Here is a 7,281-nt window from a genome sequence, read left to right as displayed (position 1 = left end):
CCGCACACCAAATCATTCCGCACACTGATCGAAATTATCAAAAAAATTAAAAGGAAATGGCTATGGAAAAAATAAAAATAGATTCAAATACAGAACTATATCCTCTATTTGAATTGATAAAATTATATGCCGATTCAACTCTATTGTTTTCTTTTTTTATACAACTTTAACGGGGAGTCAAAATTATATATATATTTTATCGTTGCGAACAAAATAGCACTTGAACCGAAACTGATATAAAAATAATTTTAGCACTATCTTGTTGAAAATTTAATTTTAATTCTGATAGTATAATTTTTATGCAGCTAGAACAGAAAGCTATATATATATATTAAATAAAATAAAAAAAGTAAAAATAAAACTCTTTTTTCTGATAAAACCCATTCTCAATTAATTAGGGGAGAGCGGGGTGAGATGAGACTTAGCAATATCTTAGAGAGAAATTTAATAAAGCAAAAGTTCTTTATATATGTTATAAGTTTGCAATAGCTTCTTCATATTATTGTGTTTTTTAAGTTTCAGAAGTATTTTTTTTTCGGATTACTTGCGAATATGTAAAAATCTAACAATTTTCCTAGATTTTGAAGACATCATTGATATTAAATATTGTTTGCATATATTTTTATTGTTATGGTTTTTAATTATTCACTATTGTTTTATTTAACTACTGAAGAAATATGATTAGCATATGGCTACGAGAACCATATAAAATAAAGGCTTTCTCACACCTACTAGTGATGGGGTGACTTGGGACAGGAGAATTGGGGTGAAATGGGACACTGTTCAATTTTATCGTTTTTTTTAATTTACTGTACTTTAACTTTTATAATCAATATTTTTGTAAAAAAGCAAGTGAACAGAAAATTATGTTTATGTTTATGATAAGATTTCAATGTTTACTTCATAGTGAAGTTTTTTATCATAGAAAATAATAATAATTATATTGGATTTCTTTGTTACTTTGTCCTAAAGACATCTTTCACAGTAAGTATTGTTTTAATGCCAATCATTTTTGTATTTTAAATTCAGTTTAAATAAAGTTCTTCACTATTAGCCTTATTAAATTTAATCACATAAGTTTTATAGGGTTGTGACTATTTTATTTTCATTAAAATAAACTTAAAATTTATAGCCTAATCTGGATTTTGGTTAATGCAATTAAAAAGAGCATAATTTTTTTTAATAATGGAGTGAGTAATATGAGTAATAATTTTTCAGATGCCAAGAAAGTACAAACGAGTGATAAGTCGGTTAAAGCCTGATGCTCATACAATAAAAGCTGCTGTGATGGCAGTTTATCATTACAAGCAGCTGCACAAAGTATACAATTTCAAAATCAAGTTTACAGCGGAAAATAAAGGTTAATAAATAAACTTCTTACAGTAACTTATACTTTGATGAACAACATAAATATATTTTTAATAAGACACAAGAAGATGAACTTTCAATATATCTTTACTGAATGGTTTTATTTATTCTTAAATAGTACAAAATTATCTATTACTAACAACTAGTTTCAATCGCACAAATGTAGATACTTTCTTCAAAAACCTTGACAGTGTGCAGAAGCGCTATAACTTTTCTGCTGATTGCATTTACAAAATTGATGAAACAAGTCTGACAACTGTTCATAAGCCAGTGAAAGTGATTGCTGGTAAAGGAGTAAAGCAAGTAGGACAGGTAACTTCTGCTGAAAGGGGAACCCTAGTTACAATGGTGGGTTGCATTAATGCCCTTGGAAATTTTATTCCACCGTTTTTGATATTTCCTCGTGTCCACTTTCGTAGCAATATGCTTAAAGGTGCACCAACAGGTACAAAAGGTGATGCTAATCCTAGTGGATGGATAAATACAGAAATTGTTTTGAAATGGTTTGATCATTTTGTGGAGTATGGACATCCTAGCAAGGATCATCCATTACTTTTAATAATGGACAACCACAAAACTCATATATTGATTGAACTGATGGATAGGGCTAAGGAAAGCAATGTTGTGCTCTTGACATCGCCACCCCATTGCAGCCACAAACTCCAACCACTTGACAGATCAGTATTTGGGCCATTAAAGAAATTTTACAATTCAGCATTTGATTCATGGTTAAAGGCACATCCAAATACTCCTATGGCGATATATGACATTTCTGAAAATTTACGAATAGCTTATACGAGAGCCTTTACTTTCCATAACATTCAAAATGGTTTTAAAGCAACTGGTATTTTCCCGTACGATCCATATGTTTTTAGTGATGTCAACTTTTTATGTTCTTATGTATCTGATCGACCAATTCCACCAAATGAGCACTTCTGCCTACCATTGGACATCAGAAGATATAAGGCTATTTCTAAAAGCGAGTGAAAGGGTGGCAATGAGAAAAAGTGCAAAAAGAAAATGTTCTAGGTCTCTGGTATTGACTGACACACCAACAAGAAACGAACTAGTTGAAAGTTTATCAGAATGTAAAAGAAAAAAAGAAGATAAAGATAAGAGAAAGAAAAAATGTTACCCCCTCAAACATCAACGTAATTTTGACTCAATTTAAACATCAAGCAACCTGTTGAACAATGTTACAAATGCATTTAGAATGGTATTTTATTTTTGTTAAACATAAATAAATTTTGTCTATTGTTATGTTTTATAAGGAGTAGAATAAACAATAAAATAATGCTTAAATATATTTGTTTCTATTTTTTTCCCATTTCACCCCAACCATTGTCCCATTTCACCCCAACATGGGGTGACATGGGACAAACAGTGTCACTTTAAAAAACCAAGCCCTTCAACTTAATTTGATGGTTAAATAATGGTTTTGCAATAATTTAACATGACAATTCATTGGACTATAGTTTTAAACCGATTTGTATGGTTTTTGTGGAAAATTTAAAGCGCAGCACGCAAGCAAATTTTTTTGTCCCATCTCACCCCGTTCTCCCCTATTTAGTTTAGTTTATCGCAAGTGACAAAGCGCCTATCTTCATCTAATCAACTTAGTGTTAATTCCGGTTTAATCAAAAATGAACTATAATGTTATTTGTTAATGTAATCATCTCTTACTCATTATAAACCAATTATTATATTATTTCTCAATATAATCATCATTCATTCAATTCAATTTAACTCACTCACTTATACATGTCAACCAAAAAAACAAAAACATATAAGGAAGACGATATACTAGCCGCATTAACTGATATGAAAGAAAATAAAACGTCACTGAGAAAAGCTGCATTCACACATGGCGTTACAGTCTAAACGTTCAAAGACCGCAAAAATAACAACAACAAAGGCTTCCATGGCTCAGGTACAACAACAGTACTCTCAAATGAAATAGAAAGATTGATTGTGCATGCGTTAAAATTACTTGGTGACTGGGGTTATGGTTTAACCCCAAATGAAGTCCTAGAATTTGTATGTGGCTATCTTAAACGCGAAGACCAATTGCACTTATTCAAAAATGGCAAGCTTGGTAAAGACTGATTGATTCCTTTATGAATAGATGGGCAAAAGAAATTTCAACAAGTAAAGCGGTACCTTAGCATTTAAAAGAGCCGCTTCTAGTACGCCAGAAATAATTGATCGTTATTTTGAATGCGTTGCCAAGCAACATCAACAGACTGGTATAACTTAGGGGTCGAATGTTTAGAATTGTGATGAACAATTTGTATACAACAAACAATTTGGGTTCAAAAAAGGTCATTCAACTGATTATGCTATTCTTAAACTTGTTCATGATATTTTTCGAGCCTTTGATAAAAAAGAGTATACATTAGGTATTTTTATAGACCTTAGCAAAGCCTTTGACACAGTTGACCACCATATCTTAGTAAAAAAACTAGTAAATTACGGAGTTAAGAATGCAAATATAGTTTGGTTTAAAAGCTACTTGTCTGATAGAAAGCAGTATGTTTCTTATGATGGTAGTAAAACTGACAATAGGACAATCACTTGTGGAGTTCCTCAAGGATCCATTTTAGGACCGCTTTTGTTTTTAATTTACATTAACGACTTAAGCAGAGCTTCGAATATTTTAGACTCTGTTTTGTTTGCTGACGATACCAATTTATTTTATTCCCATAGTAACATAAAAACTCTATTTAAAACAGTCAACGAAGAACTGTTAAAAGTAACTGAATGGTTTAATACAAATAAATTGTCATTAAACTTAACCAAAACTAAGTATATTTTTTTTTCATCGCTTTTATCAAAGAGACGAAATTCCTCTAAAGCTCCCAAATATTAGCATCGGGAATCAATTTATAAAAAGAGAACACTCAATGAAATTTCTAGGTGTTCTTCTTGACGAAAATATCACCTGGACAAACCACTTAAAACTAATCGAAAATAAAATTTCTAAAAATATTGGCATACTTTATAAGGTAAAACCTTATCTAAATCAAACTTGCTTAAAATATATCTACTTTTCTTTTATTCATTGTTATCTCAATTATGCTAACATTGCTTGGTGCAGCACCAATAAAAAAAAACTAAACAAGCTATTTAACAAACAAAAACATGCCATAAGAATAATATCCAACGCAGACCGTCTCTCTCATTCACAACCACTATTTATTAATCAAAAATCTTAAATGTTTACCAAATAAATATATATCATCATTTAATTTTTATGCATAAAATCAATAACGATACGATGCCAAATATTTTTAAAACGCTATTTAAAAAAATACAGCACAAATACCTTACTAGACATGCAAAAAATAATTATGTTCAAGCTAAAAATCACTTTGAAGCCACTAAGTTTTCCATCACAACTAGAGGCCCACAACTCTGGAGTAAAGTAATTAGAAATGACATCAAAACGCTTGCAAACATAAATATTTTTAAATCAAAACTAAAAGAAATAATTTTAATTAATCAAAACATGAAGGACTTCTTCTAGAGCTATATTTATTTGTTGGCCTTTAAAATATTGTATAGTATATTTTCATTTTATTTGCAAAGGTTTAAAAACTTAGTTCACTAAAAAACTTATTTTTTATTTTTTATTTTCTTTTTATGAAAAACTAAAGGTCTTGCTATAGAAGTTTAAATTCTTTTCATTATATTTCCTAATTAAGAATTCTTAATCGCAATAATTAAAAACATTTATATATAGGTTCAAATATCATTTTTGTCTGTTTGTTTCTTTTTCATTTTTGCTTTGTGTTCAATTATATTTGAAAATAAGTTTTATAATTTATTATCTCTATTTTTTTTGTCTTTTTTTTTTTGTTTGTTTGTTTGTTTTTTGTTTTTGTCTTTGTTTGTTTTTTTTGTTTTTTGTTTTTTTTTTTTAATAAAAAAAAAAAAAATATGAAAAAAATAATAAAAAAAAAAATAAAAAAAAAATTTTTCTTTTTTTTTCTTTCTTTTTATATTTGATAACTTTTTTAATGACAAGATTTGATAGCTATATTATTTACGGATTATTGGGAGCTTGGCGATAAGACTATTTTGTCTTCTTCTTGCCCCCGCCATGTGTATATTTTACCAATACGAGAGTTGTAATTATTTTTAACGGCAAACTTATAACTTTAAAAAAAAAAAAAAAAAAAAAAAATGAAACAGGCTTTTTGGGTGATCAAGGCAAAGCAATCGTAGTGTGTCGAAAAGGGACAAGACGTGCATTTAAACTTACTAACAACATTGAAAAAATTCATTATACTGTAAACAAATGCAGCAAAGCTGATTGGCATATTGCACCACCATTTCTGATGTACAAAGCCAAAAAAAACTTTCGTCCTGAGTGGGCAAGAGGTGGTCCAGTTGGCACCAAATATTCAATTTCAAAATCAGGTTAGATGAAGCACGATACTTTATTGAATGGCTGAAAGAAGTATTTATACCCAAAACTGACCAAATTGGTGTTATTCATATTTTATCAGATGGGCATACAACTCACATAGCTTTGGAAGCGGTATTGCTGTGCAAAAAACACAATATAATCTTAATTTGTCTACCAGAGCATTCTTCACATATTCTACAACCATTAGATAGAGGTGTCTATTGTCATGTCAAATAAGTATGGAAAGAAATTCTTACAAAGACTCAAAAATGTAAGAATTTAGATAAACAAAATTTTCCACCGTGGCTCAAACTGCCGTACAAGAATGGTAAATATTTTACACGCTTTCATGCAATTCCTGAACACTGAACACTGGCTAATTTCCACTTAATAAAAACAACATAAATCATAAGGCATTAACAATCACAAAAATGTTTAATCTACCTTCATCAACTTTAGCAACCTCCGCAGCACCTACATCATCTCGCTAAGACACAGCTTCATCATCTTCAACAGCCGCCACATCACCTACTCCAACTACACACCGATTTCCATCTTTCTCAACTACACCAGTCTAAAGTTTTGTTAGGTATCAAGCATATGTTGAGCGTTGCAAAAACAGTATTGAGATACAGTTGAAGCAGTTTCTTAAAGCAAGAAATTAATCGCATGTTAAGAAATCGAAGCAGTGCAACATTTCAAAACTTGGCGGAAAATGGATTACTGAAGAAACTGTGATCGAGATCCTTAAACAAAAAGATAGAAAAAACAACAAAGAAAGCCTTGAAAAGTTGCTTAACTTAACCCAAAGCGTAGACTCTCTATGCCAAGTACTCAAATGCCTGAGCATAACAATGCTGAGTAACCTCAGCAAAACAATAATGAAGAACAAGTACCAGCAGCCAAACGAATAAAAATTGTAAAATGTAAAAAGTGTAGAGTACAGTTGTAAACAAAAATGTTGCAATGCGAAAATTCGATGTGTCGGGAACGGTTGTGCAAAGAAACATGTTTACCAAAGAAATATGTAGTTGGAAAAAAAATTTGTTGTTGCAAAAAATGAATAAATTTTAATAAAGTTTCCTAAATATAAATTGTGTTAAAAAAACATAATAAAAAAAAAGTTTCAATGTTTTTTTATTATTTGAAATAATAAAAAATGAAATTTTTAAAGTTCAATGTTTTCTCACTAGAGAAAACATCGAAGTTTAAAAATTTCAATGTTTTCTCAAATGTGCGGTTTTATCAGAATGTCGCCTATAACCGCACAATTTTTTTTTCTTTACATTTAATATTTTTTATAACTTTATTATTATTTTTTTTTACATATATTTACATTATTTTATTTTATGTAGTTTTTTATTACCTATCTAATAAAAAAAAAAAATGAAAACAAAAAATGAAAAATAAAAAAGTTATTTAATTTTTATTGATAAGTGTGCGGTTTGACCCGGTTTTACTCTATTTGGTTTGCGTTTTTTAAACAAATTTTATTTACTAAA

The sequence above is a fragment of the Hydra vulgaris genome, chromosome 03 (assembly GCF_038396675.1).
Source record: "Hydra vulgaris chromosome 03, alternate assembly HydraT2T_AEP".
Classification (NCBI taxonomy): Eukaryota; Metazoa; Cnidaria; class Hydrozoa; order Anthoathecata; family Hydridae; genus Hydra; species Hydra vulgaris.
This window is presented reverse-complemented; position numbering follows the sequence as displayed.